Here is a 27,583-nt window from a genome sequence, read left to right on the forward strand (position 1 = left end):
TAGTACGACTTTCTCGTACGCAATTAACGTATAACCTGATTTTCACATTTGTATGGGCCCTTTTAATGGTAGTTAATATTATGAAGAATCCACCTCAGTTTTTTTTCCGTCTGAAGTTGGGATTTATGTGCTTAAACACAGGTCATGTGTACGATTTTAGCACAATAAAAGATTTGTCAAGTTCTAGTACAGCGAATTTATTCATCATGAAAAATTACTAAGATGGTTCTTCGCATGCTGCAAACGACCCCCATAGGTCTCTCCGTTGTTTTTCTTGGAGCACAATAGTGGCATGTGGTAAAAATTACGCTAGAAATTTTGCTGCGAACTCTCACCTTTAATTATCATGTAACTTAAAAACACACACACACACACACAAACACAAACACAAACACACACACACACACACACACACACACACACACACACACACACACAAGTTCTTGTCCATGTGCATGAAATGGCTGTTTCATTGTCGTTAGGGGGCACTGCTTGGCTTCAAGAAAGAAAAAAATGGAAGCAGTTAATTTGAGTCCTGTCTCGCCTTGTATAGCGACGGGGCTTTGAAACACTTTTTAGTGCAGGCGATGAATATTCAGCGCGGCTGGCTGGCCCGCCAGCCTCTCCCCTGTTCTACCCACGCCGTTTCCTCCGCCGACGCCCACTCAGCGCGAGTCTAACATCCAGCGCGCCCTAAGGGACCGTAAACTGCAACAAATTCCCGTAGACGGTGCTCGCGAGGAACTAACACACCAGTCGAAAAGACAGGACAGCATATCCAAATACCTGAACGAAATACCGGTTAAGTCAAAATGGACTTTACAATTTGGACTGATATAGAAATTTATTGAAGTACCTCACAGAATCTATAGCTGTGTCATTTTGTAGCCAACGACCACAAGTTTCACATAAAAGTGTCAAGTGTCATTTTGGTTCGATGTGATTACCATTTGTGACGCAGCAAATATCCCACCGATAATCTGTTTCTTCCCACACGCGTTGTAGCAAACTGGACGTAACTTGTGCAACAGCAGCGCAGATTAGATTTTTCAGGTTAGCTAAATTGTTTGGGGGGGGGGGGGAGAAACATACACGCGGTCCTTAATAAAAACCCAGAGAAAGAAATCCAGCGGTGTCAAGACTGCGGTACGAGGTGGCCATACGACTGGCCCTTCATGGCCAATCCACTGACTGGGAAGCGATTGTCGAGGAAACCGCAAAATCCGTGAGGAAATGGCGTGGTGCACCGTCTTTATGGTAGTAAACCATCCCATCTCGGCCATCTTCAACGATCTGTGGAATTAAAAAGTTTTCCAGCATATCCTATTAGACAATACAAGTGACAGCACGCTCCGCACCTGTGAAAGTAGCCATTTTAACTGTACATTACGCTGGCAGGGCTGGAGGCGGAATGGGATACCGATGCACTATGTGCAATAAACTTGAAGTTGTTTGCTACAAAGTGACATACCTACCGGTTCTGTAAGTTATCTGAATAATATTTTTTTTCCTTTTTGTCATCAGTCTTCTGACTGGTTTGATGCGGCCCGCCACGAATTCCTCTCCTGTGTCCTCTTCATCTCAAAGTAGCACTCGGAACCTATTGCCTCAGTTATTTACTGTATGTATCATAATATCGGCTTCCTCTACAGTTTTTGCCCTCTGCAGCTTCCTCTGGTACCATTGAAGGCATTCCCCGATGTCTTAACAGAAGTCCTATTATTCTATTCCTTCTCCCTGTCAGTGTTTTCCACACGTCCCGTCAATCTCCGATTCTGCGTAGAAGCTCCTCGTTCCTTGACTTATCAGTCCACCTAATTTACAACAATCACCTGTTGCACCAAATCTCAAATGCTTTCTTTTTTGTTCCGATTTTCCCACAGTCCATGTCTCACTACCATACAATGCTGTGCTCCAGACGTACACTCTCAGAAATTTCTTCCTCAAATTATCACGTATGTTTGACAGTAGTAGACTTCTCTTGGCTAGGAATGCCTTTTTCCCAGTGCTAGTCTGCTTTTGATGTCCTCCTTGCTGCGTCCGTCATTCGTTATTTTGCTGCCTAGTAGACAGAATTCTGTAACTTCATATGCTTTGTGACCATCAATGCCGATGTCAAATTTCTCGCTGTTCTCATTTCTGCTACTTCTCATTACCTTCGGCTTTCGTCGATTTACTCTCAATCCATATTCTGTATTCATTAGATTGTTCATACCAATCATCATATCATATAATTGTTCTTCATTTTCACTCAAGATAGCAGTGTCGTCGGCGAATCGTAACACTGATATCCTTTCACATTGAATTTTAATTCCACTCCTGAAACTCTCTCTTATTTCCCTCACTGATTTTTTGATGTGCAGGTTGAACAGTACGTGCGAAAGACTGCATCCCTGTCTTACGACTTTTAATCCGAGAGCTTCGTTCTTGGTTTTCTGTATCACTCCCAATTTGTAAAGTTCTTTTTGACTCACCCTGTACAATTATCAGCAAACTTGACCCCTGTCACTACTACAATTATGCAAATTACCTTTCCATGCAAAGAATAACTTTCAAACATTCTCGAAGATAGCAAGGACATGTAAATCAGAGAACTCCTGCTCAATCGTAATAATGATGCTTGTTTCTATCCATGAAAGTCAAGTACCTATCAATTGCCGTGTAATATATGTAACAAAGACATGTAGCACAGACGAGGAGAACATTTCACACCAGATACGAACGCCATGACATTACAGAATAATCACTCAAATATTGCTGATCAGTTAAACCAAATCAATATAAAGTTACCGCCAGAGACAGAAATCACAAGGAGAAACTACAGGAGACATCTTCTCATCCTACAAAAAAATATCACATTCACACATAACAGATGAAAAAGCTTATAAATTATCCGACCAACTTGGGAAACCACACACTTTCAGATTAATAGAATGCATAGTACTAAATACAATATTACATCTACAAATATGATTCTACCTCTTCCCATGTCTCACCCACTCCGCCACTCATTTCCCATCTGCGCACCTTCTCTTGATCCCAGGCTTCTTCCGTATTACCATTGCTTCATTTACATCTACATACATACTCCGCAAGCCACCGTATGTTGCGTGGTGGAGGGTACCCCGTACCACTACTACTCATTTCCTTTTCTGTTCCACTCGCCAACACAGCGATGGAGAAACGACTGTTTATATGGCTCCACATGAGCTCTGAACTCCCTAATCTTATCTTCGTGTTACTTGCGCGAAATGTACGTTGCCGGCAGTAGAATCGCTCTGCGGTCAGCTTCAAATGCCGGTTCTCTAAATTTTCTCAATAGTGCTCCTAGAAAAGAACGTCGCCTTCCATCCAGGGATTCCCATTTGTGTCCCTGAACCATCTCCGTAATCAAAATATCCACGGGTGTACTGCCGGTCTACAGTGTCCAACGGGCACAATATTTCGGCGATCATACATGTCGCCATCATCAGGTGAACTGACGGACTGAGCTCCTGTGAACGTGCCGGCACGGAGATCCGTACACTATGGCTGCTCAGGTGGAACTGGGTTCGGTCGCGGCGGCGGCGGATTTAAATACCCTCCGCCCGCGGCGCGCTCACTCCGCCGTCCGCGCCCCGCGCCACGGTCGCGCGGTGGAACAGATTGCGACGGCGTCTGAGATGACGTCGGTGTGATGGCTCCGTCCGCCGTGGTCGTCACAACTATACATTTGCTCGATTTACTCTTGATTAACCCAATCGCTGGTTCCCAAGCCTTGCTAAGATTATAGCCACAGTCACGATTTATGAGGTCGTCATTGGTGCGAATTTCGATGGCCTCTCTAACAACGCTGTCCCAGTATCTCGACGTCTGTACCAGAATCCTCGTGCGTTCATACTCCATAGCGTGATTTTCCGACAAACAATGTTCAGCGACCGCCGACTTGCTCGGATACATCAGTCGAGTGTGCCTCTGGTGTTCACGGCATCGATCCTCGACGGTACGCATCGTCTGACCAATATACGACTTGCCACATTGACACGGAATCTGGTACACGCCGGCCTTCCTCAAACCGAGGTCGTCTTTGGCGCTCCCCACAAGTGCACGAGTTTTATTCGGAGGACAAAACACCGTTCCGACCCGGTGTTTCTTCAAAATGCGGGCGATCTTTCCCGAGAGTGCGCCTGTATATGGGATAAACGCAGTGCCTACCTCCTCCCTCGTGATTTCATCCATATCCACAGGTTGTGCTGTAGTGGTTGGGCGGAGAGCACGTTGAATCTGCCACTCTGAGTACCCATTTTTGCGAAATACAGTTCTCAGATGTTCCAATTCCTGGGGTAGACTCTCTGCGTCAGAGATAGTGCGCGCCCTATGTACTAGAGTTTTAAGTACCCCATTCCTCTGTGAAGGGTGGTGGCAGCTGTCTGCGTGCAAATACAGATCAGTGTGCGTTGTCTTCCGATACACCCCATGACCTAGGGTGCCGTCAGGCCTTCTCTTGACCAAGACGTCAAGGAAAGGTAGTTTACCCTCCGTTTCAGTCTCCATAGTGAATTTGATGTTGGGGTGTATGGAGTTTAGATGTGTAAGGAAGTCAAGGAGTTTATCCATACCATGTGGCCAGATGACGAAAGTGTCGTCCACGTAACGGAAAAAGCAAGTAGGTTTCCATTCGGATGACGACAGGGCTTCCTCCTCGAAGTTCTCCATGTACAAATTCGCTACCACCGGTGAGAGTGGGCTACCCATGGCGACTCCCTCCGTCTGTTCGTAGTATTCTCCATTAAAAAGAAAATACGTGGAAGTCAAGACATGCCTAAAAAGTTCAGTGGTCTTCTCGTCAAACTTCTGACTAATCAATTCTAGTGACTCTCGCAGGGGTACCCTCGTGAACAAGGAAACGACGTCTTGGTCAAGAGAAGGCCTGACGGCACCCTAGGTCATGGGGTGTATCGGAAGACAACGCACACTGATCTGTATTTGCACGCAGACAGCTGCCACCACCCTTCACAGAGGAATGGGGTACTTAAAACTCTAGTACATAGGGCGCGCACTATCTCTGACGCAGAGAGTCTACCCCAGGAATTGGAACATCTGAGAACTGTATTTCGCAAAAATGGGTACTCAGAGTGGCAGATTCAACGTGCTCTCCGCCCAACCACTACAGCACAACCTGTGGATATGGATGAAATCACGAGGGAGGAGGTAGGCACTGCGTTTATCCCATATACAGGCGCACTCTCGGGAAAGATCGCCCGCATTTTGAAGAAACACCGGGTCGGAACGGTGTTTTGTCCTCCGAATAAAACTCGTGCACTTGTGGGGAGCGCCAAAGACGACCTCGGTTTGAGGAAGGCCGGCGTGTACCAGATTCTGTGTCAATGTGGCAAGTCGTATATTGGTCAGACGATGCGTACCGTCGAGGATCGATGCCGTGAACACCAGAGGCACACTCGACTGATGTATCCGAGCAAGTCGGCGGTCGCTGAACATTGTTTGTCGGAAAATCACGCTATGGAGTATGAACGCACGAGGATTCTGGTACAGACGTCGAGATACTGGGACAGCGTTGTTAGAGAGGCCATCGAAATTCGCACCAATGACGACCTCATAAATCGTGACTGTGGCTATAATCTTAGCAAGGCTTGGGAACCAGCGATTGGGTTAATCAAGAGTAAATCGAGCAAATGTATAGTTGTGACGACCACGGCGGACGGAGCCATCACACCGACGTCATCTCAGACGCCGTCGCAATCTGTTCCACCGCGCGACCGTGGCGCGGGGCGCGGACGGCGGAGTGAGCGCGCCGCGGGCGGAGGGTATTTAAATCCGCCGCCGCCGCGACCGAACCCAGTTCCACCTGAGCAGCCATAGTGTACGGATCTCCGTGCCGGCACGTTCACAGGAGCTCAGTCCGTCAGTTCACCTGATGATGGCGACATGTATGATCGCCGAAATATTGTGCCCGTTGGACACTGTAGACCGGCAGTACACCCGTGGATATTTTGATTATCAAATACGCCGGGAGAAACTCAAGAATCACATCTCCGTAATACTTGCACACCTACCGGTAACATATCTAGAAGCCCGCCTCTGAATTGCTTCGATATCTTCCTTTAATACAGCTGGTGCGGATCCCAAGAACTCTAACAATAGTCAACAATGGGTCGTTCTCTCAAGCACCGCATGGATAATCCTTTATTCGAACATTATGGGTTAGTTTTCCCTACTCAAAATTTACTTTTTTGTACATTTAGAGCTAGCTGCCATTTTGTCTAAGTCAGCTTGTATCCACCTACTGTCACTCAACGAGACACCTTCCCATACTCCACAGCATCATCAGCAAACGGTCACAGACTGCTGCTTATCCTGTCCGCCAGATAATTTACATATATAGAAAATAATAGCGGTCCTAACACACTTCCCTATGGCACTCCAGACGATATCCTTGTCTCTTATGAACACTCGCCGTCTAAGACACTTCCCCCTCCAATAATTTGCCCACTCACATCATCGTACCTTCCGCTCGTCTCCGCACATAACCGCTGAACTACTAACACACCTGTTGATTCATTCTATCTCTCTCCCTCTTCTCCTCACTGTCTCCCCTCTCTTACCTCCCCTCCCCTCTCTTACCTCCCCTCCCCTCTCTCCCCCCCCCTCTCTCTCTCTCTCTCTCTCACACACACACACACACTCCTCATTCACACAAACAGGTTACAGGAAAGTGTACTTAGAATTACTCCATTCACGATGTTGACCGTAGTCGCAACATACACGAACGAATGAATACATAAAGACACTACACTAATTGCAGTACAGGTGAAACCTTGGTGGAATTTATATGAACGCAGCTGCTGTGAGGTGTTTTTTGAAGTTAGATGAAGTGCAAGGAACGCAGATGTACCGAAAGAAAACGCGGACTTCTAAAAGCCAGAAAATGGTGAAGGTTGAAAATGCATCGAAGTCTTCCTCGACTACAACCTCTGCACTTGTCAAAGTCAAAGCATGTGAAAAGGAATAGTAAATGCTGCAAGAAAATTATTCACCTCATTCATAAGCAAAATCTGGTATTAATCTTTCTTGTATCAAAATACAAGAGAGTCTTATGTATTTTGTACCACCACTGACGAAGCCTTTGTAACGAAAATGGTAAAACGTCTGATATGTGCTGTCTTAATTGTCAGTAAACTTAAGACATAAAAATAGAATGCTGCACAGTCAGCTTGAAGGCTCAAGCATTGAAGCAACAGACCAGAATAAGATACAGTACAAGGGAAACAGAAAAGAAGCTTAAGAATGTTTTAGGTGACAATCAATTTGTCTTAAGGAAATGTAACGGCACCACATAGTCGATTCCAACGTTGTACTTTATACTAGCAACGTGAATAACAAAAACAAATACACTTTCAGAACGTCTGTCGACTTAGAGAACGCTTTCCCCAATGCAAAGTAAAGCTGAAGTCCCCAAGGATTCACTATAAAGTTGGGTAATCATATTCGATATGTACAAATGGAACAGAATTCGGGATCTCGCTTGCCTTTGCGTCGTTCTGATCACACCTTGATCACACTAGACAGAGGGAAAGACGGAAAGCTAACGATAACGATATACTGCGAGGATATTCCTTTTTCGGTATTCACGTGATTCTAAGTCTATATGCGAACCAACTTATGTCTAACAGTCGTTCTCACTGTTGTACAAACCCAAATAAATTTTTCCTGTTGTTCCTAATTGTGAAACGTTTAACTAAAACGAAAGGCAAAGGTCCCAAGTTCGAGTCTCGGTACGGAGCACAGTTTTAATCTGTCAGGAATTTTCATAGCAGCGCACACTTCGCTGCAGAGTGAAAATTTCATTCTTAAAACGAGATCCGCAATCTACCCCAAAGTTCGCCTGAATGCAGATAAAAATTCCTTTGAAATCCATTCTCGGGCTGGCTGCCTAAATCGAATCGAACGACTTGGATTCTTCTGAAATGATTTTCGCCTGCCCAGTCTTACGGACCGGCGTGTTAAATTATGCAGCCACTGCGGTGCGTGTCTGTGGCCACAGTTCACGACTTTGGAAGCGTCACCACACATGATGTTCTCTGGAGAATTCTTACGTATCGATTTCAGCTACCACGAAACAGCCAACTAATACGTGCGTTAGCGGAACATACACTACTGGCCATTAAAATTGCTACACCACGAAGATGACGTGCTACAGACGCGAAATTTAACCGACGGGAAGAAGATCCTGTGATATGCAAATGATTCTTTTTCAGAGCATTCACACAAGGTTCGCGCCGCTGGCGACACCTACAGCGTGCTGACATGAGGAAAGTTTCCAACCGATGTCTCATACACAAACAGCAGTGGCCTGGCGTTTCCTGGTGAAACGTTGTTGTGATGCCTCGTGTAAGGAGGAAAAATGTGTACCATCACGTTTCCGACTTCGATAAAGGTCGGATTGTAGCCTATCGCGATTGCGGTTTATCGTATCGCGACATTGCTGCTCGCGTTGGTCGAGATCCAATAAATGTTAGCAGAATATGGAATCGGTGGGTTCGGGAGGGTAATATGGAACGCCGTACTGAATCCCAACGGCCTCGTATCACTAGCAGTGGAGATAACAGGCATCTTATCCACATTGCTGTAACTGATCGTGCAGCGACGTCTCGATCTCTGAGTCAATAGATGGGGACGTTTGCAAGGCAACAACCATCTGCACGAACAGTTCGACGACGTTTGCAGCAGCACGGACTATCACCTCGGATACCATGGCTGCGGTTACCCTTGACGCTGCATCACAGACAGGAGCGCTTGCGATGGTGTACTCAACGACGAACCTGGGTGCACCACTGGCAAAACGTCATTTTTTCGGATTAATCCAGGTTCTGTTTACAGCATCATGATGGTCGCATCCGTGTTTGGCGACATCGCGGTGAACGCACATTGGAAGCGTGTATTCGTCATCGCCATACTGCCGTATCACCGACCGTGATGGTATGGGGTGCCATTGGTTACACGTCTCGGTCACCTCTCCTCGTTCGCATTGACGGCACTTTGAGCAGTGGACGTTACATTTCAGATCTGTTAAGATCCGTGGCTCTACCCTTCATTCGATCCCTGCGAAACCCTACATTTCAGCAAGATAATGCACGACTGAATGTTGCAGGTCCTGTACGGACCTTTTTGGATACAGAAAATGTTCGACTGCTGCCCTGGCCAGATCTCTCACCAATTGAAAACATCTGGTCAATGGTGGCCGAGCAACTGGCTCGTCACAATACGCCAGTCACTACTCTTGATGAACTGTGGTATAGTGTTGAAGCTGCATCGGCAGCTGTACCTGTACACGCCATCCAAGCTCTTTTTGACTCAATGCCCAGGCGTATCAAGGCCGTTATTACGGCCAGACGTGGTTGTTCTGGGTACTGATTTCTCAGGATCTATGCATCCAAATTGCGTGAAAATCTAATCACATATCAGGTCTAGTATAATATATTTGTCCAATGAATACCCGTTTATCATCTGCATTTCTTCTTGGTGTAGCAATTTTAATGACCCGTAGTGTACAAGACGGCTCCTTATTTACACCCTCCGTTAGAGATCACGTTGAGGCGGCTTGTGCGCCCCAACAATACAGACAGCCACAACAATAGGAGAATCCGTGGAGAGTCCAGACTTAATCGGGGTACCCAAGAGGGACAGCAACCTTTTTAGTAGTTGCGGAGTCAACAGAATGGATCTAGATTACAAACGATCTGGTCACGTACCAACAGATGACACGACTTTACTCTGACGCTACTGTGAACGGATGATAAGAAGGTGATTTCTTCTCGAAGGCAGGCAGCCCTACTATATGGCTTAATAATGATGACATCCTGTTCCGGAGGTATAATAATCCCATCATTCGGATCTCTGGGAAGGATCTACGCAGGAGGGCGTCGCCATCAGGAAAATGAGAATTGACATTCTATTGGACCGAGCAGGGAATGTTAGAATCCTTACTACATCAGGAAGGTTTGAGAATTTAGAAACTGAACTGAGTACACTAAAGTTAGATGTAGTGGGAAGTAATGAAATGGAATGACAGGAGGAACAGCACTTCTGATCAGGTCAGTAGCGGTGCCTTTTTAATCATCAGTCGCCACGACTGTGCCAGCCTCTTCACCTCAGCGTATCACTTGCAGCCTACGCCCTCCATTATTTGCTGGATATATTCCAGTCTCTGTCTTCCTCTACAGTTTTTTCCCTCTATAGCTTCTTCTAGTGCCACAGAGGTTATTCCCTGGTGTTGTAACAGACGTCATATCATCATTTCCCTTCTTCTCGTCAGTGTTTTCCATATGTTCCTTTCCGCACCGGTCCTGTGGAGAACCTGCACATTTCTTATCTCATTAGACTACCTAATTTTCATCATTCGTCTGTGGTACCACATTTCAAATGCTTTGATTGTCTTCCAGTTTTCCCTTACGCTGCGTTTCATTGTCATACAATGCTGTGCTCCTAACGCACATTCTCTGAAATTTCTTACTCAAATTGAGGCCTAACTTCTCTTGGCAACAAATGTCCTTTTTACCAGTGCTAGTCCGCTTTTATGCCCTCCTTGCTGTGTCCGTCATAAGTAGCAGAATTCCTTAACTTCGTCTGTTTCATGATCTCTAATTCTCATGATGCACTGCTTACAGTTCTCATTTCCGCTGCTTCTCATTACATTCATCTTTCTTCGATTTACTCTCAATCCATATTCTGTACCCATTACACTATTCTTGCCATTCAACAGATGCTGTATTTCTTCTTCACTTTCACTGAGGATAGCAAAGTCGTCAGCGAATATTTCCATTGGTATTCTTTCACCATGAATTTTAATCTCCCTCTTCAACCTTTTGTTTATTTCCGTCATTCCTTCAATGTATGAACTGAACAGTAGGGTGAAAGACTGCATCCTTGTCTACAACTTTTTTTAATCCGAGCACTTCGTTCATAGTCTTCGAGTATTATTGTATACTACCTATCTTTCCCTGTAGGTTACTTTCCCTATTTTTCCCAAAATTTCGAACATCTTGCATTATTTGACATTTCGAACGCTTTTTCCAGGGCGAAAAATCCTATAAGCCTACCTTGATTTCTCTTTAGTCTTACTTCCATTATCAAATGCAACGTCAGAACAGCCTTTCTGATGGTTTTATCTTCCCCAAAGCCAAACTGGCCGTCCTCTAATAGACTCTCAATTTTCTTTTCCATTCTTTTGTGTATTATTCTTGTCACCAACTTGGACGCACGACTGCAATAATTTTCGCACTTCTCGGCTCTTGCTGTCTTCAAAATTGTGTGGATGCTGTTTTCCCGAAAGTATGATCGTATATAGCGTCTCATACATTTTACATACCAAAAAGAACAGTCTTTTCATGTCACTTCCCCCGATGATTTTAGAAATTATGATGGGATATTATCTATTTTTTCTATGTTCTGCCATATTTGATCGTAAGTCTTCCAAACCTGTTTGAAATTCTGACTCTAATGTTGGACCCTTGTCTCCTCCCTTTCGACTACTGCATCTTCTTCTGTCACGTCTGTAACAAGTCTCCCCATCATAGCGGTCTTCAATGTACTCTTTCCACATAGTCGCTCTCTCCTATGCATTTAACAATGGTGTACTGCTTACATTCTTCAATGTTACACCGCCTTTGGTTTTAATTTCAGGGAAATTTGCTTTGCCTTTTCTATATGCTAAGGCAGTCCTTCCGGTAGTATTTTCTTTATCGATTTCTTCACATTTTTCATGTAGCCATTTCACCTTCGCTTCTCTGCACTTCCTATTTATTTTATTCTAAATTGACTTGTATTTCTGTATTCCTGCATTTCCCTGAACATTTTTTTACTTCTTTCTTTCGTCGAAAATTTGATATTTCTTCTGTTACCCATGGTTTCTTCTCCGTTACGTCCCTTGTACCTACATTTTCCTTTTAAACTTGTGCGACTGCTCTTTTTAGAGATGTCCATTCCTCTTCAACTGAACTGCCTACTGAGCTATTCATTATCGCAGTATCTTTAGCCTCATAGAACTTCAAGCGTATCTATTCATTCATTAGGATTTCCGTATGTCATTCCTTTGGGCACTGATTCTTCTTGACTAGTCTCTCAAAGTTCAACCCACTCTTCATCATTACTAGATTGTGATCTGAGTCTATACCTGTTCCTGGGTACACCTTACAATCTAATATCTGATTTCGGAGTCTCTGCCTCTTTCTGTACGCCTCGGGCTTTGCTAAGTACACCTCCCACTGTTGTGATTCTTTAATAGAGTATTCACTAATACTAGCTGAAATTTTTTACAAAAATCAATTAGACTTTCTCCTCTCTCATTCCTTCTGTTAAGCCCATATTGTCCACCAAGAATTTCTTCTACTCCTACCCCTATAACCGCATTCCAGTCTCCTATGATTATTAGGTTTCGATCTTCCTTTTATCACTACAAAAGCAAATAGACGTAATGGAGGACTAAGTGTAACAATAAGTACATCATAGTACTCGATTCATCGTAGCCAAGATAGACATGAAGGCAACACCCACCACAATAGTTGACATTTTATAGCTACTATCTCCGCGAATGACGAAGAAATTGAACGAGTGTACCATCAGCTAAAGGAAGTTATTCATATAGTTAATGGAGACGAAAATTTAATTGTGATAAGGGATTGGAATTCGATAGCCGGAAAAGGAAGATTAGGAAAATAGTAGGAGAACGTGGGGCTGGGCGAAGGAATGAAAGAAAAAGCCGCTTGGTAGAATTTTGCAGAGAATATAATTTTAATCATTGCTAACACTTGATTTAAGAATTAGGAAAGAAGGCTGTATACGTGGAAGAGACCTGGTGACAGTAATAATAATTGTCAAAAGTAGCCAAGTGTGAATTTATTATTGTTTTCGAATATATAGCATAAGCTAGAATAACAGTGAAGCGCTGTAGCAAAGTCACATCATTTAGCAGACGGAACTTCTCTCTAGTGAAATATAGCCGATAATAGTTCACGATATTTAAAGAAAAAATAAATTGGGGTCGTTACTGGATGGAGAGACACGGCTCGATTTTTTCCCACATGGGAGGTATGGAAGAATTTGCCATGCAGTATTTATCTTGTATCATGTGAATCAATCCTTTCGCCAGACAGAAAGAAGATCTAGGTTGGGGGGAGGGGGATGTATTTTCCAACAGTGAGGACGTTCACACAGCGATTCTCCGATAGCTCCATGACCAAGGCGAGGATTTCTGTCGTCGAGGAACTGAACGATTGGTATAACGTTCCAACAGTTTGTGACTACTCGTCTGTTGAAAAATAACGTCCTGCACCTGTGTCGCTCTGTAGTGTACTCCAGCGTTCCATAAAAGTTACTTGGTCTGCTGTGATAATGTGTAACTTACTTTTTGCAGTCTGCTCGTGAGTCGATGATCACAGAGTTGTCAGTCGTTCTGGAATACTGGCCGCTGATTGGAGGGCTGGTTTCATTCAGCACACCTAAAAAACCACCATTGAGCTTAACTCCGATTTTACCTGATTATATCAGCTGAACATTTATTATACTACACAAGCATTTCAAATACTTACGAATTCTGAAGGTGGCAAGGGTAAAATACAGGGAGCGAAAGGCTATTTACAATTTGTACAGAAACCAGATGGCAGTTATAAAAGTCGAGGGGCATGAAAGGGAAGCAGTGGTTGGGAAAGGAGTGAGACAGGGTTGTTGCCTCTCCCCGATGTTATTCAATCTGTATATTGAGCAAGCAGTAAAGGAAACAAAAGAAAAATTTGGAGTAGGTAATAAATTCATGGAGAAGAAGTAAAAACTTTGAGGTTCGCCGATGACATTGTAATTCTGTCAGAGACAGCAAAGGACTTGGAAGAGCAGTTGAACGGAATGGACAGTGTCTTCAAACGAGGGTATGAGATGAACATCAACAAAAGCAAAACGAGGATAATGGAATGTAGTCAAATTAAATCGGGTGATGCTGAGGGAATTAGATTAGGAAATGAGACACTTAAAGTAGTAAAGGAGTTTTGCTATTTAGAGAGTAAAATAACTGATGATGGCCGAAGTAGGGAGGATATAAAATGTAGACTGGCAATGGCAAGGAAATCGTTTCTGAAGAAGAGAAATTTGTTAACATCGAGTATAGATTTAAGTGTCAGGAAGTAGTTTCTGAAGGTATTTGTATGGAGTGTGGCCACGTATGGACGATAACTAGTTTGGAGAAGAAGAGAATAGAAGCTTTCGAAATGTGGTGCTACAGAAGAATGCTGAAGATAAGGTGGGTAGATCACGTAACTAATGAGGAGGTATTGAATATGATTGGGGAGAAGAGAAGTTTGTGGCACAACTTGACTAGAAGAAGGGATCGGTTGGTAGGACATGTTTTGAGGCATCAAGGGATCACAAATTTAGCATTGGAGGGCAGCGTGGAGGGTAAAAATCGTAGAGGGAGACCAAGAGATGAATACACTAAGCAGATTCAGAAGGATGTAGGTTGCAGTAGGTACTGGGAGATGAAGAAGCTTGCACAGGATTGAGTAGCATGGAGAGCTGCATCAAACCAGTCTCAGGACTGAAGACCACAACAACAACAACAACGAATAACATTCATTGATTTATACGATTATATTATTTGTGTGTGCATAATTGTCTAACGAAGATATTTTTCTTTGCGGCATCTGACTTTAACAGAGAAATCTCTTGCTTAAGACAGATTAATTATTCAAACGATGCTAATTACAAGGAATGCTGAAGGCACTTAAAGTGCAATTTTGCAAGCCGAGCAAAGGATTACACTGTTACGTGAACATTATTCAACTATGTCGTAATGCAACAATAGTATTTGTACCTCGTTGTGCGTAAAGAATTAATTAGTCGCGCAGAAACTGCACTACAACAACTGACACAATTTTCGATGAAATTTCGGGATTGTAGCCGGATCATGTTGACTTCATGCCACGATATTTCAGCTGGCAATCGTCCAGCCATCTTCAGGTGAGTGTCCGTCATTGGAGACTCCAAGTTCCCGGAGTCTTTATAGTAATAAATTGGAGCGAAAACGAATGCGCATTGGCCTCCGTCACAGGAGCGTCCTCTATCGAAATCCGCGCCCTCTGGAGCTACTGTTCAATCTGTGGGGCACAGGCGCATGTGTAATGTGAAAACTATATGTCCGCCCTCTATCGGTATGCGCGCCTACGTCGCTAAAAACAGACGTCAGATGTCGCCAGACGTGTCATTATGAATAAACTGTCTTCTCTCAGAGGAAATTAGAGAGATCACCGGGTCCCAAGCCTTTTCCAGTTGTAAACCGCCGTCACGATTTATAAGATTTTGCGCTAGGCGTATCTCCACAGATTCTTTAATTACTGAATCCTACGAAGTTTCACTGGGGCCAAGATTTTCGGGGCAAAAAATCCATAACGTGTCCTGTGGTAATATAGTGCTCAGCTACGGCCGACTTACCGGGCTGCGAAAGGCGAGTGTGGCGTTCGTGTTCAACACACCTTTCATGTACTGTGCGTGTCGTCTGACCGATGTAAGCTTTACCACACTGGTTACTAAACAAGACGTCCAAAAACGGCAAGCAACCATCTTTCTCTATTTCCATCGTAAACTGGATGTTCTTGTGGATTGCATTCAGATGTTGCAAGAACCGCGACAGTTCTTCACCATGGGGCCACACTACAGAAGTTGTAACGCTACCGCCCTTAATCGGACGTACGTTATCTGTATAAAGCCTGTACTGTAATAAGTTCACGGGCTTCACCTTATAAACAAGGATTTTAGTACATAAATTGACCGCGTGTACCTAATAGAAGCAAGATCGGACTTGTAATCAGTAAATAACTACAGTGATGCGTCAAACATATGTGAAGCACAATTGCTCGTTCGCATGTACAAGAAGTAATCACAGTAGATGCTACCTTTGATTAATAATTCGGTCGCCAGCCTACTTAGGCAATGAGAGAGCTTTTCCTTGTACAAGTTGTTACATGTACAAACATAGTCACGCGTAGTAATGATGCGTTATATGGCAAAGTTTGGACCCGGAAAAATCCACTGAACTAAAGCTTTCTATCTTGGTACTAATTTGGACGAGACAAATTCACACAACACCACACATCAATGATTACTACAAATTGCATTTTTGTATATTGATCAGACTGAAATCGGGCATAGATTGCCCTAGGATACCCAGTTTTGAAGCCCACATACAATGTCACTATTAAAATTGAAAAACAACACTAATGCACTTAGGATTAATGTAGAACTTAACTTTACTGGTCAAATCTGATCAGCACATTTCAAGGTTTGAAACAATGAACAAGAAAAAGGGAGGGGGGGTGGGGGCCCTGAAACTGTTATGGTCGTTATACTGAAACTGTTAATTACTAAAAATCAAATTAACACTCAAATTTCTCAATCAATGGATAACCAATCTTTTGTTTTACTTCAGAATAATTTAACTGTCATTAGTTCTGTCTCAAGTTAATTAAATAGCATCGATAACTCAATTCAAAAGACTATCTTTCAGTTTATTTATACTTCTACCAACATTTGCAATAGTTCACAGAACTATTGCATTTCTTTATAGCAAAAGTTTGATTGCTGATAATTCTCATTTGCACTAATTATAAACTTTCAGTTCAGGATACTCGGGTTGCACAATACGAGGTAAGGATCCTGTCTAGGTCAGTGATCAGGATAAGTCATGGCTAAAGCCATTCTGGTAAAATTCACGTTATTATTACACAATTAGAAACAGTTCTAAAGATGAAATAAAGGTTTGACCTGTGCAAGTCGGTGCGGCGGTTGGCGGGCAGCGAGGTAGCGGGCAGCACGGCACACATACAAGCGCGGCTTAGGCTCACACTACATCGGCACTTTCCATCTTCTTAGCGTCGTAATCTTTCCAACTTTGTGCCTCAGAATATAGCCATGCCAAGTAGTCATCGGAATAGGTGCATCCGAGGCTCAATGTAATCCACTTTTCCTAGGTAGCCTCCTCGGTACAGTACTTGTTCCTCGGATCAATTTACCACTCCGACTCTTACTGACTCTCGCCTCCGACTGACTCCTGTGCCCGTTGCGCCGAACCGCGCCCAGTGTGCGTTTTCCCGCTCTCGCCTGCCTCCACCTTTTCCCGCTCCCCTACAGGTAGGGTATTCACCACAGGTTTTCTATTACACATATTCTAATGCATTACCTACGTATGGACCAAGTGTTTAAATTACAATTTCCACATTTTACAATATTTTTAACATTAAGTACACTTTCTTTTGATTATCACATTCTCTGAAATCTAACATAAATAATAATATTCATTACAAAAGTTACTCGCAGTTTCTTTAACATCACTATACGAGCCGAAAAAGGAAGTTCAAAACCCTGCCAACATTAACTTATCTAAATTCATAAAGGAAAAAATTATTATAGATACAGTTGTCGTTACACATGCCCCTGTTTCCAGTAATTTTCACAACGTGTAAATTTAATGGGAACACTAAATATTACATTTATACAGTTGTTCTGAATCCTTTTACGTAAATGTCCAAAATTTTATACCACCTACTTCCTTTCACTCACATTATATAGGTCTATATTTTTTAACATTCCAAAAACATTTACTTGTTATTTACTCAAGTGCCTTTTGCACAGTCCAACTTATCATCATAACATTACTAAAATAGTAATTTAATTATTTTTCCTAAATTTATCAAAGAAATAATTTAAAATTATGGAATACAAACATTTAATTACAAAACAATTGCATATTTTGTACACACTATAAAATAATTTGTCGCTGCTTGTTTTGAATAGCAGTCCATTTCCTTACTTACTAAACAAAGTACACACACATATATTGAAAAAATTTAAATACACCTATTTGCTGCCTATTATGCGGATTTGGGCAGTCCTTTTCACTTCATATTGTCACTTCTTCTGGATCATATTTACAATTTTCCATCGACTATTTATCTGCCCTCATTAGTATTTGGCAGTCCTTCATATCATGTTTCATACACTGCCTATTTTCCTTTTTGATAGGCCCATCTTTTATCTGGCTTATAGCCTTTATCCTTTCTCCATACATTTTTACAGTTACGGTACAAGTGGTAATCTGAAACTTACATAACTACATTAGCACACTTTCAAGGGTATACAGACATTTACAAAGATTAGTTACTTTTAGAATAACTTGGGTTCAGCATAAGATACAGCACATTTATTGCCAGTCGTTTTCTGATTATTCTTATTTCACTCATTTCTAGGAACATACAGTTTCAGGTCCACAATATTTCTTACACCTAAAGGTCTTTTGGATTTTGGGTAGATCAGGTAGTAAGCATTGTCGTGTGGAATATTCTGTATTATATATGGTCCATTATAAATATATTTAAATTTGGAAATCTCATGGTTTAGTTCACTAGACTTTTCGTGGGTTTTTAAAAGAACATAATCTCCAATTTTAAATTTTGAAACTTTTAAATTTTTATTGTGTCTTTTAGATCTAGATTCAGCTTTTTGCTTTGCCCTTTTTATCACCAATTCTTTCTTTTGATCCAACCCCAAACTTGTACAAGGTGGAAACTCTAGTTTTTCTTCAATTAAACTTTTACTACTTCTGTCTAACAAATTTTCTTCCGGTGGAAATCCTGTAGTTTCATGATGTAATGTGTTCATGACATTCTCAAAATCCGATATCAATCTGCCCCAGACTCCAAATCAACAAAACAATAATTCACTTTCAGGTAACACTGAGATACAGTAGTAATAATAAAGTCATGCATAATACTAATAATATATACAAATACAGTATCCTGCCCCCAGTCTCTTTATTAACAAGGCAGTCTTTTAGGGTTTATAAAACAGTCACTTAAGTCTGGTGGCTTTTTAGGCCTCCTATTTTCTACATCTTTCACTAAACCATTCAGATCTTGCCAACGTTTTGTTTCATCAGGTGGCTTTTTAGGTTTTGAAATTTCAAAGTCTTTAGCAAGGTACAACATTCCCTGTTCTGCTATCATTTTATCAGGTGGTTCTTTTTGTTCCTGTAATTCACACTCCTTCAAAACATTTATTAAGGCGTGCCCCAGTATAGAATCATCTGGAGGTTCCTGCAAATTATGCCCCTGTTTTACATTACTGAATAATTCATTCGGTTTTTGCCCACTTCTATTTACTGTATCTTGCTCTGGAAAATTTTCACTAATTTTCTCGTACCCTCTTTCAGTAAAAGTATATTCACTTTCGTTTACACCTGCAAATTCATCTTCACTAGAATCACCACTACTTTCTTTCTCAATATCATAGTCACTTAAGTACTCTACTTTCGCACAATAGGGAGAGTTAGTACATTCATTTTCGTCCGTATTTGCGTACCTTTCATCATCCGAACTATCGTCGGAATCCGACCATTCCGGATAGCTTTCAGGTTCTAACATAAAAGCTTTTCTGAGACAGGCACTAAGTTCCTCCTCTGTATTGTCGTCAGGCTTGGATTTTAACTCAATGTCCTCTTTTGGCAATACGGCCTCATCCTCAGCTTTATTCACATCCACTGTGACTTCATATTCGGTGTAATCCTCGTGGACTTTGATTACTTTCAGGTAATCATCTGCCCCTTCTCCGCGGTGCTTATTGGTAGCAGCTTGTACTATTTGCGGACTGTTAGCAGAAGTTATTTCTTCGTCAATGCTGAGGATTTCATCCTCCAAATCCTTCCCATTCTTAATCTGCCTCTTATTGACGGCACGCGTACTTTGCGCGGCGCTATTTATTCTCTCCTCTTCCAATTCGGGCCACGTCACCTTATCGACGTCCCTACTATCTCCTTTTCCACTAACTAATTTCTTTGCCTCATACTCCTTCTTAAAATCCTCCCACTCACATTGCTTTAGGCCCTTGTACAGATTATCGATCTGCACACGCCAATCAGTTACTTCTGCTAATTCATCCTCGCCTTTAATTTTATTGCAAACACTGCTAACCGCACCTCTCTGTGTATTCACAGTTTCCTTTGCCGGTTCCTTTGCCACGGAATTATCACTCGTAAATTTTTCATTAGCTCTGACGGCTATGTTCGTATCTACTGCTGCCGTATTTCTAGCGGCTTCTTTCCCAACAGATGTTCTGCTAGGCTGGGTCGTTGCCCTCTGATGCTCCACTCGTCTGTTAACATGTAGCGTTCTGTGCGGCAGAAATGACTCATTCTGGCTCGCAGCTGACGCTTGTTTCGCTACCACACGCCGCGGCATTCCATGCCTGTCCCTAGCCTGTCTCATTACATTACGGTCGGTCCGGTATCTTTTCTCAAATCGGGGCCGGTATGTATTGTCCGCTTCCGTTTGGCCCGCAACGTTCGCGGAAATTAGTTTCCCGCGTCGTTGTTACTTTGCGCGGTATACCCTCTACCGCGACCTGAATAATTTCCTCTTCCTCTACCTCTGCCCCTACCTCTTTGCAACATATTGACGCGAAATCCTTCGCCGTCATTTCGTTCGTCATTATTACGATTATTACGATGACCAAAATTTTGATAATTGGCACGACTTTCGCGCCAATGGTCTTCGTCTTCAACCCTTTCTAGAAATGCTTGGAAGCTACGATGATTGCTTCCTACATACCTCTTTGAATCCTCCGGAAGTTTTTTATATAGCTCCCAGATAATTTCCGAATCTGATCTTCTGCCTCGTAAATGCGTCAATTTCCGGTACCAATGCTCGCAGAAATCTTTCAAAGAATTCCTGCCCCTGCTATCATGCTGTTTGGCCATGATGAACTCCCGCCATAAATGATCCTGCTTTTGTTCAGACCAATATTCTTCCGTAAATCTCTGCCTAAATTCTTCGAACGTCATTCGTTCGGTGTCCAAATTAATTCCCCAGCGCTCAGCGTCACCTGCTAAGGCGCTAATTACAACGTTTATCTTTTCCTGATTAGACAAGTTTTCAGGAAATATTCTCTCGCAATTTTTAATGAAATCTAACGGATGCCATCCGTTGTGTTTCTTGGCTGGATCGAAGCGTTCCTCGCCTTCTAACAGCTTCGTAATCGGTGTGCCATTACAGACAACACCAGGCCTATCTTTAATTTTGTTCTCAAGGTCAAAAATTTTGCCTTGAATTTTCGTAGTATTTTGTTCACAATTTTGAACACATCCGGTTACTTTTTTATTTAAATCCCTTTCAGTTTCTAAAACTACCTTTTCCAATCGTGATATTCCGTGTTGACATTCGTTTACGATCTCAGATTTGAGACCGAAAACTTTTTCGTCTACTTTTGTTTCTACCAGGGGCTCTACTTTCTCTTGGATGTTGAGAATTTCAACATCAAACCTACTGTTAATGTTAACAATTTCCCCCTGCATAGTATCCATATTCTTGTTAATGGTATCAACTTCAAGTTTCAGAGTATTTACCACAGAATTTAAATTACCCATTTTTTGTTCTACCTGTTCTATTTGTTTACTAATTTTAATTCCCTGTCCTTCCACCTGTGCTTTAATTCGATCCACGTGTGTTTTGAGCTGCTCATTCTGTGTTTTGAGCTGCTCATCAACGTGCGTTTTAAGCTGATTAACCTGTTTGCCGACTTGTTTTTGAAGTTGCTCATTTTGTGTTTTGAGCTGCTCATTCTGTGTTTTGAGCTGACGTCCCTGTGTTTTGAGCTGCTCGTCAACGTGCGTTTTAAGCTGCTCATTCTGTCCTGCAATTTGTTTGGTTAATTGTTCAAATAAGTCATTCATACTTAAAATTTTTATACTGTTTTGTTCTACAGGATCGATGTGTTCCGATTCTACTTCAACAGTCTCTTTCGGTTCTTTCTTTATCTGTGGTGAATCAAACATGTCAGTGGATTCGTTCACGTACCCACTATCATCTACCAAGTCACCCTCTACTTCCTGTTTTGTCCCTTGCTGTGTCCGAGACGATCTCGACATTTCAATCTGCTCGTTGACGTGTTCATGGTACTGTATGTATGCTAATTGTCTTCCGCTAACGCCATCTGTTATCTGGCCGCGTAAACTCCTGCTACTGCCAGCCGCATTCTCAATTTCGCTTGGCGCATCTACCCTTCCTACGTTCCTGTCCATATTGAATGCCAACTATACCACACCATTATACTTGACGCTCACTGTAATTTATTTTACTGAACTTTATTGCTATTCGTGCAACTGAACATCCACTGTTCGATCTTTCCATTAATTTGTAACCGACAACAACTGGATGTCCTGTCACCGGGAAGCCACATGTAACGCTACCGCCCTTAATCGGACGTACGTTATCTGTATAAAGCCTGTACTGTAATAAGTTCACGGGCTTCACCTTATAAACAAGGATTTTAGTACATAAATTGACCGCGTGTACCTAATAGAAGCAAGATCGGACTTGTAATCAGTAAATAACTACAGTGATGCGTCAAACATATGTGAAGCACAATTGCTCGTTCGCATGTACAAGAAGTAATCACAGTAGATGCTACCTTTGATTAATAATTCGGTCGCCAGCCTACTTAGGCAATGAGAGAGCTTTTCCTTGTACAAGTTGTTACATGTACAAACATAGTCACGCGTAGTAATGATGCGTTATATGGCAAAGTTTGGACCCGGAAAAATCCACTGAACTAAAGCTTTCTATCTTGGTACTAATTTGGACGAGACAAATTCACACAACACCACACATCAATGATTACTACAAATTGCATTTTTGTATATTGATCAGACTGAAATCGGGCATAGATTGCCCTAGGATACCCAGTTTTGAAGCCCACATACAATGTCACTATTAAAATTGAAAAACAACACTAATGCACTTAGGATTAATGTAGAACTTAACTTTACTGGTCAAATCTGATCAGCACATTTCAAGGTTTGAAAGAATGAACAAGAAAAAGGGAGGGGGGGTGGGGGCCCTGAAACTGTTATGGTCGTTATACTGAAACTGTTAATTACTAAAAATCAAATTAACACTCAAATTTCTCAATCAATGGATAACCAATCTTTTGTTTTACTTCAGAATAATTTAACTGTCATTAGTTCTGTCTCAAGTTAATTAAATAGCATCGATAACTCAATTCAAAAGACTATCTTTCAGTTTATTTATACTTCTACCAACATTTGCAATAGTTCACAGAACTATTGCATTTCTTTATAGCAAAAGTTTGATTGCTGATAATTCTCATTTGCACTAATTATAAACTTTCAGTTCAGGATACTCGGGTTGCACAATACGAGGTAAGGATCCTGTCTAGGTCAGTGATCAGGATAAGTCATGGCTAAAGCCATTCTGGTAAAATTCACGTTATTATTACACAATTAGAAACAGTTTCGACACTGGTCCACACATTAACACTTCTAAAGATGAAATAAAGGTTTGACCTGTGCAAGTCGGTGCGGCGGTTGGCGGGCAGCGAGGTAGCGGGCAGCACGGCACACATACAAGCGCGGCTTAGGCTCACACTACATCGGCACTTTCCATCTTCTTAGCGTCGTAATCTTTCCAACTTTGTGCCTCAGAATATAGCCATGCCAAGTAGTCATCGGAATAGGTGCATCCGAGGCTCAATGTAATCCACTTTTCCTAGGTAGCCTCCTCGGTACAGTACTTGTTCCTCGGATCAATTTACCACTCCGACTCTTACTGACTCTCGCCTCCGACTGACTCCTGTGCCCGTTGCGCCGAACCGCGCCCAGTGTGCGTTTTCCCGCTCTCGCCTGCCTCCACCTTTTCCCGCTCCCCTACAGGTAGGGTATTCACCACAGGTTTTCTATTACACATATTCTAATGCATTACCTACGTATGGACCAAGTGTTTAAATTACAATTTCCACATTTTACAATATTTTTAACATTAAGTACACTTTCTTTTGATTATCACATTCTCTGAAATCTAACATAAATAATAATATTCATTACAAAAGTTACTCGCAGTTTCTTTAACATCACTATACGAGCCGAAAAAGGAAGTTCAAAACCCTGCCAACATTAACTTATCTAAATTCATAAAGGAAAAAATTATTATAGATACAGTTGTCGTTACAAAGTGTCATCTACATATCGCCAGAAAACTTTCGGTTTAAGTTCTGCCGAGTCTAGTGCCCTTTCCTCAAAGTCTTCCATAAAAAAGTTTGCTACCGAAGACGAGAGAGGACATACACTGCGTGCTGTGCGATTGGTCGTATTTTCCTGCTAATAGATGCCATCGTGCGAGGAAACACGAAGTACTTGTAGGGGTTGACATGGTCCCCAAGAATAGATGCACTATTATGTTGACCCATTGTGATTTCCAGAATGACGAGGTCGTCCACAGAACACCACGAAAATATTCCCCAGACTAGACCGCTTCCTCCTTGTTTGTTTTTATAAGTTTCACGGCGTGCACACCAGTGGGCAATGTCTGATGGAGCATAAAACTTAATTCATCTGAAAGGTCTCCCGTCGCCTACTCACTGAACGTTCAGTTGCGATACAGGCGTGCGAGTTCCTCCCTTCGTGGCCGATGAACGACAGTCAGCATGGGTGCATGGTGCAGGCACTTGCTGCGGAGGCCCATACGCAAGGAACGTTCGCTGATCTATCGTTGAAGAGACAATGTTGGTAGCCCCTTGGTTCATCTGGGCGGTCAGTTGCTTATCTGTTTTACGAGGGTCACTCCAAAAGAATTGCACACTATTTTTGTAAAAATACAGTTTTCATTCTGCATGTGTGAAATTTTACAGTGTGTAGATACATCCTTCCCGCTTGTTTTAAAACTTAGTTCAACCTGTTCCCGTGAGTGGCGCCGTCACGACATGTCTTCAAGATGGCTGCTACACTTGACGTTCGTCAGAAGCAACGTGCTGTCATATAATTCCTGTGCTGTGAAAACGAGACAGAGGGAAACATCCACAAGAGGTTTAAAAAGGTGTATAGAGACGCTGCTGTCGATTGCAGTACAGTTAGTCGGCGGGCAAGCAAGTTACGTGATGAAAGCGGGCACGGCAATATTGAGGATTGTCCTCACAGCGGCAGGCCTCGTACTGCACACACTCCACACAATGTGCAGAGAGTTAACGAATTGGTGACTGCTGACAGACGCATCACAGTGAACGAATTGTCACGCTACGTTGGGATAGGGGAAGGAAGTGTTTGCAGAATACTGAAAATGTTGGCGTTAAAAAAGGTTTGTGCTAGGTGGGTTCCTAGGATGTTGACAGTGGCTCACGAAGAAACAAGAAAAAAGGTATTCAGCGAACGTTTGGAACAGTATGTGAATGGTGGAGATGAATTTCTTGGCAGAATTGTGACAGGTGATGAAACATGGTTCCATCATTTTCCACCAGAGACGAAGTGGCAGCCAATGGAGTGGCATCATGCAAATTCACCCAAGAAAAAAAATTCAAAACCATACCTTCTGCTGGAAAAGTTACGGCTACGGTATTTTTCGATTCCGAAGGACTCTTGCTTGTGGACATCATGCCAAGCGGAACCACCATAAATTCTGAGGCATATGTAACGACACTGAAGAAAATTCAAGCTAGACTGAGTCGTGTTCGACCACATCGGCAAAAGCAGGATGTTTTGCTGTTGCACGACAATGCACGGCCACATGTCAGTCAAAAAACCATGGAAGCGATCACAAAACTCGGATGGACAACACAAACACCCGCCTTACAGTCCTGACCTGGCTCCATGTGACTAACATCTCTTTGGGAAACTGAAAGACTCTCTTCGTGGAACAAGGTTTGAAGATGATGACTTTCTCGTGCACGCTGCCAAACAGTGGCTCCAACAGGTTGGCCTAGAATTTTACCGTGCGGGTATACTGGCGCTCGTTCCACGATAGCGTAAGGCAGTTGAGAGGGATGGAAATTATGTGGAGAAATGAAAATATTGTTCATAAAGGATGTATCTACACTCTGTAAGACTTTCAAACATGTCGAATAAAAGATGAATTTAAAAAAAATAGTGTGCATTTCTTTTGGAGTGACCCTCGTACATCTGTCCGCCAGTACACTTCTCCTCCGCAACCGTCGTTCAACCTTGTCATGTATGACCCTCGGTGCACCGTAGTTGCTTCCGCGCCTGTTTTGGATAGCACCATTTTGCCATTTACAGTATACTTTAAGAACGACGGTACACGAAGAGTTTAAAAACTTAGCTCTTTCGGAAATACGTGCACCAAAGGCCCGAAAGCTAATGATCATAGCTTTTTGGATTCAGATAAACGGCTCGGTTCCCGCATTACGACGACTGCACTATTGTCCACGTACTAGTACTAGTGTTGTCACCTTTCGTATGTGAGCTGTATATGTATGTTGGTAGCAGATGCAGCAAAATTAAAATTAGCGTTGCCGAGTACGTCACTCGCAGCATCAAGTACAGGACTACTTAACTTAACATTTTATACTCACTATTTTACGTTCACAATTCCCGATTGAACATTACTGACAGACTACAGGCTGTTCCGATTCTGCCGCACATGGCACTGCTCGTGCCCATTGTCTTGCTCGCAGAGTAGGCTATCTGCCAGGTGGCCCTATTACATATGTTCTGCGCATGTGCTAACGCAGGGGCGGGCAAGAATCCTGCACGTGTGCGGTGCACTTGCACGTGTGCAGCTCACAGGTGTTCTGCGTGCACGCAGGGGCAAGCTGGCCACCCGCTTCTCACCCCTCCCCACCATACCGTCTCTCCGCTTCTTCCTCTGTAATGCGTCTTGTTTCCTGGCCTGCTTTATTGAATGAAGCAATAAGGTTAGTAGGAGTGCTTGAAAGAAATCATGGTTTGAAAGAGTACCTATTACCTGCGATACGTCTTATTTAATTATCACAGGTGGAGTTTACAATACGTTTAATGTCTGGAACAAAATTTCTACATACAGACAGTTACGTAAATTTTCATTACTGATGTTTGCTCTTAACCGAGACTTATTAATTTTCATAACAGAAAAAAATCTCTCACAAACGTATGTCGAGCCAAACATAATCTTCGCGGCTTCACGATGGAGGCGAGGACACTCTTGCTGTGGAAAGTCGTGATAAAAATCTATTACACGTCTTGCCAAAGGGAACTTGTCTCTCATACGAGAATTGCGTTGTAAAATCTACAGTGTAGATCTATTAATTCCATTTGCAAACTAGGACGAATATCATCTACAGAAACAGCAAATTGTCTCGAGAACTATTCAAAACCTTTGGATAAGTCTAATATATCCCCGAATCGCTTGAGAAATTTCTCTTTTATTGCACTAAGTACGGCAACATATTGAAATTTATTATAATGGCGTTCAATATTAAACTTCCGCTGACCAGCGAGAATACTGTCACATATTATACGTTTCGAATTTTCACGTTTTCCCACAAAGGAAAAATGATTTTACCATTCCTTTTTAAAAGATAGCAGATCTCCACTTCTCCGTTTCCTTGATTCACTCTGCATTTTCCGGTTCTTGAAATACAACGTTCACTACGTAGTGGCCGCTTCGCTTCAACGTCCACAGCTTAACCTGGTACTACACTGCCGCAACCTGCCGCGGTCGACGACTGCACGCGAGCAGCACACGTGCAGCGCTGCGCGCTCATGAGCCGCGTG

The sequence above is a fragment of the Schistocerca nitens genome, chromosome 5 (genome assembly GCF_023898315.1).
Source record: "Schistocerca nitens isolate TAMUIC-IGC-003100 chromosome 5, iqSchNite1.1, whole genome shotgun sequence".
Classification (NCBI taxonomy): Eukaryota; Metazoa; Arthropoda; class Insecta; order Orthoptera; family Acrididae; genus Schistocerca; species Schistocerca nitens.